General features: G+C 39.5%; 1 pseudogene across 1 annotated transcript; it reads right to left on the bottom strand.

Moving 5' to 3' along the window:
• Window positions 1-5,019: 5,019 nt before the first annotated feature.
• On the bottom strand, window positions 5,020-15,520 carry LOC308562046 (heterogeneous nuclear ribonucleoprotein A1 pseudogene; annotated as a pseudogene). The gene is made up of 3 exons: window positions 15,314-15,520; window positions 5,759-6,438; window positions 5,020-5,507 (listed from the first exon to the last, which is right to left on the bottom strand). The product of its transcript is annotated as a heterogeneous nuclear ribonucleoprotein A1 pseudogene (transcript).
• Between the last annotated feature and the right edge of the window lie 121 nt (window positions 15,521-15,641).

The raw sequence follows: 15,641 nt of genomic DNA, 5'->3' as shown, positions 1-15,641 counted from the left end.
AAATCCAGTATAAGATTAGAAGTCTGGTCTGCTTGCAGCCATGCCTGACCTGCACGACTCTGAGTGTCTCTAGTATAAGCAATAAATTCAGTTTTGTCTTTTTATTTCATATATTGAATGGTTGTCTTATTATTCTCTGATAGCACTTTACCTTCCTTCCTGTTACTATAGGTCAGTAGTTCTCAAGTAGGCACAGTTTTGCCTCCCAGGGGATATTGACAATTTCTAGATGCACTCTTGGTTGTTACAACTGAGGTGGTGGTAGAGGTTGGTGATGCTGTAAAACATCTTAATGCACAGGATAGAATTACCTCACCCAAAATGTCAGAAGTGCAGAAATTGAGAAACCTTGCCATAGTCTTATAGACTTCACCTAATAATTCCTTCTTGCCTACTCAAGGACATTGCCCAACAGTTCTCCCCTCTACTGAATGTTCCCATCAACATCAAGATATGATTTCTCCCACCTTAAAAACAGAACAAAACAAAAACCTTTTCTGATTCAGTTCCTTCCTCAGCCACCACCCCGTTTATCTGCTCTTTACAGCAAAACTCCTTGAAAAAAAAAACCCCAAACCTATCCCCACTGACTCTGTAATAGCTTCTGTTTCCCCCTCATTGTTTTTGCTCCAGCTACACCGGCCTCCTTACTAGTTCTTGAACATGACAGATGTAGCCCTGCCTTGGGACATTTGCACTCCCTGTACCCACATAGCTCACTCCCTCGCATCCTTCAATTCTTTGTGACTTCCTAGTTCTACTGTCACCTCAATGAGACCTATCCTGACCACTCTGCATCAACTTGCAACTTGCCCTCTTCCCACACAGCCACCTGGGATTCCTTTTCCACTTACTATGCTTTGCTCTTCTTATATCGGACTATATAATTCTCTTATGTTAACTTCTGTCTCTCCCTGTCTTCCTTAGAATATAATCTTTATAATCTTCACGAGAGTAGGAGTGTTGTCTTTTTTGTTCATTGCTGTGTCCCCAGTGTTTATAACAGAGCAGACACTCAATAAATAGTTTTTAAATGAATGTACGTAAACCTTCTAAAGGATTTAGACAATCATAAAGCCAAAGTCAACCACTGGAAGACGTTAAGTGGCACAGTAGCATGAATAGTCGTGCATTGTAGGGAAGATGACTCTGAGAACTATGTGAAGAATGGATTGGAGCCAAGAGAAGGTGATGATGGGCCAAGACTAGGGTTAGGGTGGAGATAGGTGGAAGTGGGAAGGTTCAAGATATATTTTGGGGCCAGAAACAACAGGACTTGGTGATGGGTTATACATAGCAGGTGAGAGAATCGATTTCCAGGACTGGACAACCATGCATGTATACATTTATGTACGGGTACATATATATTTACATAGTTACATACATATATATGTATATTTGTGTTCATATTTGTGTGACAGACATTTTGTCTCTTTTTTTTATAATTCCCCAGTGTCTGGGATATAGATGTTCAGAAAACATAGTTTTAAGACGTGTATCAATAAATACTGCTGAAATTCCCAATTTTCAGAGTCACTTGGCAAATGTGATGGGGAGGAAAGAGATGGCCACTCCTCCCATTTCTATCGTTTATTCATTTTATTTATCTCAAGGAAGCAGACAGCTCTGCTGATAGCCCCAGCTGTCAGACCGTCTTTATTGTGTGTTTTTTTGATGTGAGAATATACAAAAATTTATGAATATAAACTTTTTATGCTAAGGATGAGTCAAACATGCTATGTTTGCTAGTATAATTCTTTCATGAAGTAGAAAGAATGTGTCAAACAGCAAAGTTTATATTTTTAGTGAAAATTTAATGTCTATAAAACTTGACACTTGCCCTGGCCGGTGTGGCTCAGTTGGTTGAGCATTGCCCCACGCACTGAAAGGCTGCCGGTTCGGTTCCTGGTCAGGGCACAGACGCAGGTTGCTGGTTCGATCCCGGGTCAGGATGCTTGCAGGAGGCAATGGATCAATATTTCTTTCTCATGTCAGTTTTTTTTCCCTCTCTCTCTCCCTTTCTCTCTCTCTCTCAAATCAAGAAAAATATATTTTTAAAAAAACTTGACAATAGGTTTGTAAGTAGGTACACATTTATCATTTTTTGTTTCTTATGGGCTATTTTTTATTGATATGTAATTTATATATAATATAAAATTTACCATTTAATGAAGTGGTTTTTATTACATTCACAGAGTTGTGCACCCATCACCACCATCTAACCTCAGAACATTTAATCACTCCATAAAAACCCCACACCCATTAGCAGTTATTCCTGATGTCTCCCTTCCCTCAGCCACTGCAACCACTAGTCTATTTTTGGTCACAATGCAGTTGCCTGTTCTGGACATTTCATATAAATGGAGTCATACAACATGTGGCTTTTTGCATCTGGTTTATTTTACTCAGCATAACATTTTCCAGGTTCATCCATGTTGTCACATATTTTATTATGTATTTATTTATTTATTTATTTAAATTCTCACAAGAGGATATTTTTTCCATTGATTTTTAGAGAGAGTGGAAGAGAGAGAGAGAGAGAGAGAGAGAGAGAGAGAGAGAGAGAGAGGAAACATTGATGTGAGAGACACATGGACTGGTTGCCTCCCCCTTGTGCTGGGGCCGGGGATTGAACCTGCAACCCAGGTACGTGCCCTTGGCCGGAATCGAATCTGGGACACTTCAGTCCACAGTCCATCAATAGCATATCATTTCTTTATTAATTTTTTTACTCTAAAAGTAATATAATCATATTTTAAAACTTGCTGAAAATAGAGATAAGAAAAAAAATAATTTCACTCTTCACAATAACTATTAGTATTTTTTATCATTTTTCTTTCAGACTTAGTACTGATTCCACTTAAACCAGGGAGCCTATAAACTTGGATGGTGTATTGAGTTGAATAGTTTTCCCAAAATTTATGTTGACCTAAGGCCTCTGAATGTGACCTTATTTGGAAATGGGGCCTTTGCAGATGCAATTAAGTTAAAATGAGGTCATATTGGATTTGGTGTCTTATAAGGACACCAGTCCTAAATCCAACAGGACTGGTGTCCTTATAAGAAGAGGGAAATTTGCCTTGGCTGGCATGGTTCAGTGGTTAGAGTGTCATTCTGCGCATTGGAGGGAATCAGATACCTGGTCCAGGGCGTGTACCTGGGTTGCAGGTTCGATCCCTGCCCCGGCTCAGGGTGCCTGTGGGAAGCAGCCAATCTCCCCCCCACTCGCCCCTATTCCCTCTTCCACTCTCCCTAAGAATCAATGGAAAAAATAGCCTCACTCCTTGGGTGAAGATAAAAAAAAAAAGAAGAAGAGGGAAATTTGGGCAAAGAGATGCACAGGGAGGACATCATGTGATGAGCCTGGAGCAATGCAGCTGCAAGCCAAGGGATGCTGAGGACTGCCTGCCAGCAGCCTCCAGAGGCTGGGGACAGGGCAGGGAACACGTTCTCCCTCACAGCCTCCAGAAGAAACTGACCCTGCTGACACCTTGATTTCAAACTTTCTGCCTCCAGAACTGTGAGAAAATAAATTTCTATCATTTAAGCGATCCAGTCTGTGGAATTTTGTAATGGTGGCCTTAACAAACTAATATGCCAAGGAAACTAATATAGACAGGAAATAAAGTACTGTTATTTTCACTACCATCTAACTGAAATTTAACATTTCCATCAATTATAAATGTGGGCAACAACTGTACTGTGACTTTGTCAACAATGGAAATCCAGGTATTGTCATACCTCAGTATAGTTACAGCAAATACCTTAAATTATTTTTATATCTTATTTTAAGCTATAGCAGTTATGAGACTCCCACTTAACCTTATTATTTAATGTGTTAATACAAGAGGCACACGAATTACTATATCACAAAGGAAAGGAGAGGGAGAGAGAGATACAGAAACATCAATGATGAGAGTCATTGATCAGCTGCCTCCTGCACGCCCCTGACTGGGGATTGAGCCCGCAACCCGGGCATGTGCCCTGACCGGGAATCGAACCCCGATCGCCTGGATCCTAGGTCCACGCTCAACCGCTGAGCTACGCCTGGCCGGGCCTTTTACTATTTTGATAGCTATATTTTAGTATAATTGATCTCGGTAATCCTACATATTTTTATTCACTGAAAACACTCTGAAAAAGTATAGGCTTCACCAGGCTGACTCGCTTTAAGCAGTGACATTTGCATGGGGAAAAGAGAAGATTGTTCTGTGAAAACGCTCAAGGGAAATAAAAGTCAGTGGGGCTTTTTCAACCTACTATGCAGTTCGGTGTACAAGAGTATTTCCAGAGCCCGGCCTGTGTGATTCAGCTGGTTGAGCATCAGCTCATGCACCAGGAGTTCACTGGTTCGATTCCTGGTCAGGGCACATGCCCAGGTTTCTGGCTTCAATCCCCAGTAGGGGGCGTGTGGGAGGCAGTCAATCTATGTTTCTCTCTCATTGATGTTTCTCTCTTTCTCTTCCTCTCCCTTCCTCTTTCTGAAATCAATAAAATGTATATATATATTTTAAAAAGAGTATCCCCAGGTCCACTCAACCTTGACATTTTAAGAAATCCCCTCCATCCCAACCCTATTCTTTGTTTTGTTTTGTTTTTGAAGTGAAAGATTGTCAGGTGCTGAAGGCAACTCCAATTTTACTTAAATTTATTTGGAGTCCTTGGATTTCTTTAATACGTTTTTGTTTGTTTTTTACTGTGTCTGTAAACTTAAATTCTAAAAGACAACACGCTGATTTGGAGCTAAGAGGTCTTTTTTCTTTTTTTTTAAAGACACATTTATTCAGCATCATGATCAAACTATTCCATTTAGCAATCAACAGCATGGGTGCAAAAAAACCCTCCGACAACAACCTACATTAAAACCCTTTTTGGAATGATTTACACTTTCCACGAAACAGAAATAAATAACCTGTTATACAATTAGTTATAAACATAGTCCTGGAGTTTTTTGCCCATTCACATGATTATTGTCTAAAACATGTCTTGTTTGTAGCAATTAGGTCCTGCCACCACTGTTCTTGGCTGAGTTCACAAACCTATTGTAACCTACAGCTTCCCTGTCACTTCTCTCCTGCTAAGCTTTGTTTCCTGGCGGTAATTAAAATCTGCCACTGCCACAGCTACTACTGCCGCTGCTGGAAACCGCCAGAGCCACCTTGGTTTTGTGGTTTGGCAAAGTATTGGCTTCCACCACCGCAGGGGCCGGAGCTTCTGCCTCCAAAGTTTCTTCTTTACGTGGGTCCAAAATTTGAAGGTTGATTGCCAAAATCATTGTAGCTTCTGCCACCTCCAAAATTGCTTCCACTACCACCACCAATGCTGTCTCTGCCTCTTCCACCTCCTCTGTCATTATAGCCATCACAGCTGCCACTCCCACCATAGCCATCGCCCTGGTTTCCATAACCCTGGCCACTACTTCCATAGCCTCTGCTTCCTCCAGAGTAACCAGGGCTCCTCCTCCAGAACCACCATCACCATGGCTGCCACCAAAACCACCTCGACCGCTGAAGTTTCCTCCACGAAGTAGTCATTCCCACCAAAACCACCTTGACAGCCCAGCCGGGGTGGTTCAGTTGGTTGAACGTCGTCCCATGAACCAGGAGGTCACGGTTCCATTCTGGGTCAGGTCACATGCCCGGGTTTCAGGCTCAGATCCCCAGTAGGGGGCGTGCAGGAGGCAGCCGATCGATGTTACACTCTCACATTGATGTTTCTCTCTCCTTCCCTTCCTCTCTCTCTAAAAATCAATGAAAACAAAACAAAACAAAAACCACCTCGACAACTTAAGTTCCCTCCACGACCAAAGTTGTCATTCCCACCAAAACCACCTCCACGACCACCTCCAGAAGTTTCCAGAACCACTTGGTCCTCTTTGGCTGGATGAAGCACTAGCCATCAAGAGACAGGGCTTTCCTTAACTTCACAGTTGTGGCCATTCACAGGATGTTATTTCTGAATGACAGTCTTATCTACAGAGTCATGGTCATCAAAGGTTACAAAAGCAAAGCCTCTCTTTTTGCCACTGCCTGGGTCGGTCATGATTTCAATCGCTTCAGTTTTCTCATGCTGTTCAAAATAACCTCTTAGGTGATGTTCTTCAGTGTCTTCTTCAATACCACCAACGAAAACCTTTTTCACAGTTCAGTGGGCACCAGGTTTCTGAGACTCTCCTCTTGAGGCAGCGCTCTCTGCTTTCACACTCTTCCATCCACCTCGTGTGGCCCTGCACTCATGGCTGCATCCAGCTCCTCTCCACAGTGGCATGGTGACAAACCCAAAGCCCCTGGAGGGCTTGGTGTTTGGATCTCTTATTACCACACAGTCTGTGAGCGTCCCCATTGCTCAACATGGCTCCTCAGACTCTCTTGGGTGTTTCAAAGCTCAAACTCCAATAAAGAGCTTCCGAAGCTGGTTGGGCTCTTCGGGAGACTCTGACTTAGACACCACGAGTGTGGGAGGGAGACTTCAGTGATGCTTACTTGGTGGAGTCTACTGGCGGAAAGGTGGATCTAGGAGGTCTTCCCTCTTAATGCTTCCACGAAAGGTGACAAAGAATGGCTACAGATTAAAAAAACACACCACCAAGTCCTGTTAAAAAATAACAATACATCCAAGACATGTATAAAAGAACAAAAGTCACCAGCAGAAGACATTATGTATAATCCCATTTACGTAACAAACTAAAATAGTAGAGCTGCATTGGTCCACAGAAGTGTTTGTAACTGCACAGAAAAAGATCTGGAAGGATAGACACCAAACTGTCAACAACCTTTTGGAGTGGGGAGTAGGACTGGGTGGAGCGTGAAGAGATTTTCACTTTTTCTATTTATTCTTCTATTTATGGACGATTGCATAATACAGATGTATTAATTATTTTAAAAATTAAAATTAAATTTAAAGATACAGTGTTGTTACCCACATGGCTATTGGACCAATCTTGGGACAATTACAATTTTATATATTATCTTATTTTACTCTCCCAGCTGAGTAATTAAAAAGCATTTCTTAAGAATCTACTTTGTGTAGTAAATATCTTACATTGGAATTTACTTTATGGTTTGCATCTAGAGGTAGTATATTAATTAGAATTTTATTGGCTTCACATCACAAAACTAATTCAACTTAAGCAAGAAGGAGAATTTGGTAGAACAGTATTTCTTAAAATTGAGTAATATTCATCCTGTTTTAAGCAGAAAAGAAGCCTTCTCAATGTTGACATTATTTTTATGAAAATGTTACTTAAATGCATAAATTATTTATAAGCTTCTTATGCTTATAGTGCTTATAAAACATAAAATCAGAATAAGCTTATAAATTAAATAACCAGAGACTCAAAACATCACATCAGTGACATTAATTTACTCTGATGAATGATGTTGCTTTGCTGAACTACAATCACCAATGTTGGAGAGAAGTAGAAAAATGTGTCCCAGTTTAATCTGCTTGCGCAATTTAGTTTTAATAATATTAACACATGCAGAGAGTGCCTGTTCATTTAAGCTTGTTACACCAAAAGTACAAAATGATATTAATAATTTCAAGGCTTTGTTTACTTGTTTGGGATAATTGGATGTTTTACTTCACAAATGTTTGTCAGAGAGCATTCTTCTAATGTCAATTTAATGAGATGTCACTTGATATCTTCATAAAACTGTCTTGTTCCCTTGTAGTTAAGTTAGTGTTACATAAATCTGCATCAAAATGAGTATATAAGCCAATTATTGCTGGAACTGGGAACAGGAAATAATATCTGGGCTTCGAGTTCAGTATTGCAGATGTTGAAAAAAAGTGCCTAGTTTTAGCCCAGAACTTTTTATTAGATTATTGGAAGAAATAAACAAATGACTCATTCACATAACTTAAAAAATGTTTGACCATTATTCAGTTTTCTAAAACAAACTTTCACTTTTTATTGAACTTGGAACATTAGGACCACTGTGAAACCTGGATTTCCTGCTGTGACACCACGCAGCCTTCGTTTGGTGTGAGTGCATGTTTACATGTCATATGGCAGCCTCTGTCCTCATTGGCCTGCAACAACTAATGTAATCTATTTATGCATCACATTATGTCATTGTCCTGATGTCAAGTACAAAATTAAACTTATTAAAGAGCAATAAACTAAAGCTGACTTCTGTTTTAACCTTTCAGTTATAAAACACCACTCCAAGAGCATTGTTATTATGATTGATGGTTGTAAGACCATGTGGCTTAGTGCTGGAACAGTACTACATTTAAGTCATAGCCTAAACAAAAATACCAATCTTTCGTTATATTGCTCTTAAACATGCATAATGGGACATACAGATCTTTAGTGTGGCAGGTAGAAGATATTTGGGAGCAGAAGTCTTTTCCCTGAGGCTGCTACCTACGGGCAGGTTCACCCATGGGAGTGAACAGCCTCCCGTACAAATCCTCAACCCAGTCACTGCTGTGATCTTTGAAAACATAAATCTGATCATGTCACTTCTCTGCTTCAAGACTTCAATGGCTCCTCGTGTTCCATTAGGATTCAATCTAAGCTCCTTGATGAGGCTTACCTTTCCAATGTCATCTCAAGCAGAGTTGTTTAATTCCTTCCCTACTCAGGAATGAAATCTTGGCTTTACCCAAGGTCTTTTTTCTAAATATCAAAGGCAAATACAGGCCTTTATTTCCAGGGTTACACAAAGAAACATGGAAGCTTTGAAATTAGTTTATTTTTTTAAGCGGGGGTGGGAGAGGGGCAAAGAATTGCCTTCAAAATTTCCATTCCACATCTGTAATATTTGAAACAATAAAGATAAATTAAATTAAAAAATTCCATATCCAATTCTTAGCCAGGGTTCAAGTTACCAGACTTCTGGGAACCTAACACTTTGTTAAACACATTAATTGCTTGCTCTAATGTTGATCAAATGACGGCCTGAGAATCATGAGAGGAGAATTTAAATGCTCTCTAGTTCAACAGGTCCTCCAGAACAGAGTCTTTTAACTTGAACACCTACAGGCAAGGTGTTTCAAGATAATCCTGGTCTCTTGGCACCAATCACCCCCCACCTTTTTTTTTTTACATTAAAATACTTTAGGCTGCTCTGTCTGTGGTTCCCTCGCTGTCTCACTGCTTCACTAATAAACTCTTTTCACTTTAAATTCTTTAAAAACGGAATCATTTTTTTAGAGCAGTTTTAGGTTCATAGAAAAACTGAGTGGAAAGTACAGAGTTCCCATCCAACCAGTCTCCCCCACCATCAATATCCTGCAACAGAGTTACACCTTTACTACAAAGGATGAACCAACACTGATACATCATTATTGACCAAAGTTCATAGTTTATATTAGGCTTCACTCTTAGGGTTGTACATTCCATGGGTTTGGACAATATAATGACATATATCCATCCGTATACAGAATAGTTTCACTAATTTATCCCTCTCTACCTTCCCCCAAACTCCTGGCAACCACTCATCTTATTACTGTCTCCATAGTTTTGCCTTTTCCAGAATGTCATATTCATATACTGTTTGAATTATACAGTATGTAGCCTTCTCAGACTGGCTTCTTTCATTTAGTAATATGATTTTAAGTTTTCTCTATGTTTTTTCATGATTTGATAGTTCATTTCTTTTTAGCACTGAATAATATTCCATTGAATGGATATACCATAGTTTATTTATCCATTCATGTATTGTAGATCATCTTGGTTTTGGCAATTTTGAATAAAGCTGCTATAAATATGTGTTCAGGTTTTTGTGTGGACATGTTTTCAACTCCCTTGGGTAAATACCAAGGAGCATGATTGCTTTATTGTACCATAAGAGTATGTTTAGTATTGTAAGAAACTGCTAAACTGTCTTCCAAAGTGGAGGTACCATTTTGCATTCCCATCAGCAATGAATGATATTCCTGCTGCTCACATCCTTGTCAGTACTTGGTGTTATCAGTGTTTTGGATTTTAACCATTTTACTAGGTATGTAGTGGTATTTTATTATTGTTTTAATTTTCAATTCCCTAATGACATATGATGTTGAACATCTTTTTATACACTTGTTTACTATCTGCATATCTTTTAAAAAATATGTTTTTATTGATTTCAGAGAAAGGAAGGGAGAGGGAGATAGAAACATCAGTGATGAGAATCATTGATCAGCTGCCTCTTGCACGCCCCCTACTGGGGATTGAGACTGAAACCTGGGCATGTGCCCTGACCGGGGATCGAATCCCAGTCTCCTGAATCATAGGTTGATGCTGAACTGCTGAGCCATGCCAGCAGGGTATATTTTGCATTTCTATGACCTCTGTATGTGTAATGCTTATGTGTGTAATGCTTATATGTGTAAATGCTTATAATTTTCATAATTAAGTAAACTAAAGACTCATTACTTTGGGCTTCTCAATACCAATGCTAATTTGATCGGGGCTGATGACAAGCAGTTAGTCACCTCTGACTCCTCACCAAGGAATTTATATGATCCTGGGTCAACAAACTAACCAACAGTCCAAGAAGTAAACATTTTTAAAGGATTGCTATACATTTATTGCAAACATGGGAATATGATCTTACATTTACATAAAACATTATACTTTTTCATGTATTTTCGCATAGGCTATTTCAGTGGCCTCTCACAGTAACTCTCAGATGTGGCTAAAACAAAAGATATTACTCACATTTTGCATTTGATAAAACTGGGGTACAGATGGTTAAATGTATGTTCTCAACCCTGGTTATAGATTAGAATAACTCGGGGAACTTTGAAAATATGACCAATGCTTGTGCTCCAGAGATTCTGATCTGAATGGTCTGGATGCAGTTGGATATCAGTTATTTTCCAAAATGGTCTCAGCTTAGTCCAATGTAAAGTCAGAGTTGAGAGCCATTGGGTCACACAGTGCTGAGTTTAAGATGCCAATTTGACAAATAAAACTAGATTTCATAATATAGTGAGCACTTTTTACCACTCCCCCAATCCTCTACTTCCCCACTACATAAGAAGTTGTAATTATAGAATCTCTGTGGAAAAACAATTCTGGACATTCATTTGAATCACTGTATGTATTCAACCAACATTTATAAAATATAATTTCCTGGAAAACATTCTCAATGCAGACTTCTTGCTAATTCCGACTGACTTTTTTCTCAGCTAGTGTGAACTGAGAGTTGTTACTGCTTGTCCTGCTATGTGCATGAGTAAGCCTCAGGAGGGCAGAGGTGGTCCTACTGTCTTAAGGCATTATGATAGTCCATTCTTTTTTTAAAAAAAAAATGTTTTTTTATTGATTTGAGAGAGAGAGAGAGGAAGGGAGAGGGAAAGAGAGAGATCCATGAGAGAGAAACATTGATGGGCCACCTCCTGCACGCCTCCTACTGGGGATTAAGCCTGAAACCTGGGCATGTGCCCTGACCAGGAATCAAACTGGTCATGTGCCATTCTAGGTGCATGTGACCTTCTAGGTGCATGGGTCGATGCTCAACCAACTAAGCCACACTGGCCAGGGCATGCTAGTCCATTCTTAAATATTTTATCATGCATTTTTTTTAAAAAATAAAGAGATTTTTAGTCCTGGCCGGCGTGGCTCAGTGGTTAGAGCATAGGCCTGCACGTAGGAGGATCGAATGTTCGATTCCTGGTCAAGGGCACATACCTGGGTTGCAGGTTTGATCTCCGTCCCCAGTCGGGGCGCGTGTGGGAGGCAACCAATTGATGTGTCTCTCTCACATGAATGTTTTGCTCTCTCCCTCTCTCCCCTTCCCTTCCACTCACTCTAGCAATCAATGGAAAATATATTCTAATTCCTTGGGTGATTAAAAACTATAAAAAAAAAAAAAAAGAGATTTTCTTATCTATCCTTGATATCATTATCACACCTAATAAATATAACATTAATTTCCTAATATTCTCTAATAACCTTTCCAAATTCAAATTTTTCCAATTGTCCCGAAATTGTCTTTTATACTTGATTTGTTCAAGAGGACTACATACATCTTGTTGTAAATTCCTTTTAATCAGGAATTAATTTTTTTTAAGAACTATTAAAAAAAACTTTTTATGAAGGAAAAATATAAATATATACAAAAGAGAGAAAATAGTGCAATGAAGTCCAAGAACCCATCACCCACTGAGCATCACCTCTTGGCCATCTTTGTTTAATCTACATTCTCATTAAAATTTTTTTAAAAAAAAATTGATTCCAGAGAGAGGAAGTGGGGGAGAGGGAGGGAGAGAGAGAGAGAGAGAGAGAGAGAGAGAGAGAGAGATATCAATCAGTTGCCTCCCACATGTGCCCCAATTGGATCAAACCCGAAACCTGGTTATGTGCCCTGACTGGGAATCAAACCCACCACCTTTTGGTATATGAAACGATGCTCCAACCAACTGAGCTACACAAACCAGGGCAACCCGCATTCTCATTTTATCTCCCATGCCCCCTTCCTGGAATATTTTGAAGCAAATCCTAGACATCCTAGCATTTTACCTGTAAATATTTCAGTATGCTTCTCTAAAAAAAAAAAAAAAGCTTTTTAATTTTTTTTTTATTGAACTGATTCCATTAAAAATTGGTATTTATATTATAAGGGCTCTTTTTTTAAGAAAACACATCCACAATACCTAAAAAACATTTAACAACGATTTTAACAATGATTGTTGAATATAAACAAATATCCAATCAAATTTTCCCATTAAAAACATAGACAACTCATTGTAATCACAAGGCAAACAGGACGCAAACATTGCATTTGATTGATATGTCTCTTAAAACTCTATAAATCTGTATATTCCCTTTTCTTCTTTCTTTTCCTTGAAATATAATGTTGAAAATAGGCTGTTTGTTTTACAGTTTTCCACATTACATATTTTGAAGATACATCCTCAAGATACCATTTACCATATTTTCTGTCCCTTTTATTTCCTGTAAACTGGTGGTTAAAGCTAACAGTTTGACATTATTCAGATTCATTCTTTTTTTTTTTTTTGTAAGGCTCCTTTAAGGACAATTATGTGTACTTCTGTCAACAGACACATAATGTCTGGTTGTTTCTTTTTGTTATGCTAGGAGTGGCTGATTATCATTGCCTAGATCTATTATTTCATTAGCGGTTACCACTCTCCCATTTTGTTTTTATGTTATTTCATTTTGGGTTTTTTTTTTTTTTTTTTATGATGTTTACTTATATTGATGAGACCAGGATAGATATTGTGGAAATTGTCTCCCTGGATTTGATTGTTTTACATGTTCATTTAATTTGTTCCCTTTTCCCCTGAAAGTTCCTGTACCTGGACGTTACAGCTTAAATCTTGTTTAGATTCAAGTTAATGTTCTTGGCTTTATTACTTCATAGGCAACATTGTGCACTTCCTGTTACATCATGTTAGAAGGTATATATTGTCTGTGTGCACTTATTTTGAAAATCCCTCTCCAAATCATTTCAATACCCATCAAAATGTACTCACATTCCATGTTAAAAGAATTTGGCTCTAACATTTAAAAAAAGCCTTAAAAATGATGTAATACTTTAAATTTAGTTAAGGATAAATTTTTCATTTTGTTTCTGGAATTTAAAATTGATTACATATATAAAACTATGAGATAATTTTAAGTTGATTGGTTAGCATAATCTTATTTTTCTAGACTCTTTTTTTCCTTTTTATTATGAAGAATTTCTAATACATACAAAGGTAGGCAGAACAACATAATGCACTCATCACCAGCTTCCAGCTTCAGTTTATGGTTACTGTTCTTTCATCTAGCTCCCCATCCACTTTTCCCTTTCTATATTATTAAATTTTGAAAAAAGAGATATAATTCACATACCATATAATTCACCCTTTCAAGCACCCTTTTAATACACCTCAGTGGTTTAAATATATTAACAAAGTTGTGCAACCACTACTGTTCAATGATTTTTAGTATATTCACAGTTATACAACCTTCACAAATCTCCGTTTAACCTGTAAATCTTTCCCTCCAAATCTGTTTTTCCTTTGCAATTTATTTGTTAAAGACACTTGCTTATCTTGTAGAATTTCCATAGTCTAGATTTTGCTGTTTGCATCTCTGTAGCATTTTAAAGAATATTCTTCTGTAGTATTTTTCCCTCCATTCTCTGTATTTTCTATAAATTGGTAGTTAGATATAGATGTATGATGAGATTCAGGTTCAATTTTTGTATACAAGATTCCTTCATTGTCATCTTTATGTTCTAGAGACACACACGTCTCACCTTTCATTTTGTGATTAATGCTCAACGGGTCGATTTCTGAATTCATTAGGAGTTGCAAAATGGTGATATTTTATCATTCACTCTTTACTTATCATTTGGAATATGTACTTCTATAAAAAGAAAATTTACTTGAACTGCCATGTGGTTATGCACTGGTACAGTTTGTTTAGAAAATGAATATTTATTTTGATTTTTCTATTTTAGAGCCATACACTTTCCCCCCCCAGGTCTCCAGTATTTTCGTAGGCAGTGCCTTATAGTGATTAATGGGTGAAATACCTGCCCACAGGGACGGAAGGAGAAAAATAAGGTGGGATTAGTGGCGACATGAAACATGCACCACAAGGTTTGCATCCTCAGCTCCGGCAGATTTTCTCTTTTTTTTCCCTCCGCATCACATGAGGTTTTCCCGTATGAAGCCCCCCCCCCCCAAGCCACCAGATCCAAAAATCTTGAAAAGTTGTTTTCTTGCGGAATTTATATGCTTTTCCCTATCACCACAGACATCAGCGAACAACCTGTATTTCCGCACTTTGCACCGCGCCTAGGAAGTTCAAAGCCAAATGATGTTTAATTTTGGAACAGCAAGAATTTCTGACCTGTACATCTACAATTTTCTTCGGCCTCGATCTTCTATCTTTAAGCTGATTAAAATCTTCTACGCGCAAAAGGGGTTCTGACTGAACACACACGTTTACAGGGCCATCAGTCACCTATGAAAGCCCCCCCCCTTTTTTTGGCGCTCTGTTCTCTGCTGGGTGTTTTACTAACATAATGAGCCAAAAATGGTTTCTCATGGGGGGGGGGGTGTCTTAATTTGTGGTCTAGAATCACCGGTGCGTTTGAACATCGCTGCATGTCTGTTCACCGGGTTGAAAACTGTTTGCCTGGGACGTGGCCGGCATTGAATCGGGAAGGTCGGGCGGCCCCACCGAGAGACCGACGTGAAACCCGGGAATTCCTCCTTACTTTTAAGCCGTGACTCCGCCCCTGGGCTTCCCCCCGTCCACGAGGGCCCTTTCGGGGTGCCAACGGGCAGGGAAAGGGGTCCGGGCTGCGGAGCCGGAGGAGCGGTCCTGTCTCCCCCCCCGCGCGTGTCACGCGCCCACCGGCTCCTGGGTTCGGTCCGCCGGGAAGCGCTCCCGCCGCCGAAGCCGCCGGCTCCTGCTGAGGGCGGGGCCTCTCGCGCTCGGCCTTCGATTGGCCCGCCTGGCCCGCAGGCGCCGCCGTGACGCTAGAGGGCTTCCGCGGTGGATGCGAGTGAGGGGTAGCTGCTTCTGCCTTACTCTACCCCCACTTTTTTTTTTTTTAACCATAGCTATGGTTACCACGTCTCTCCCCGCCTCCCTCCACCTGCCAAGAAGACGACTGGCCATTGGCTGCCTGTCACTAAGTCACCCAGTCATTGGTCGCTGGTAAAAACCGGGCGCTCCCCAG

Source organism: Miniopterus schreibersii (genome assembly GCF_964146895.1).
Source record: "Miniopterus schreibersii genome assembly, chromosome: 9".
Lineage (NCBI taxonomy): Eukaryota > Metazoa > Chordata > Mammalia > Chiroptera > Miniopteridae > Miniopterus > Miniopterus schreibersii.
This window is presented reverse-complemented; position numbering and strand designations above follow the sequence as displayed.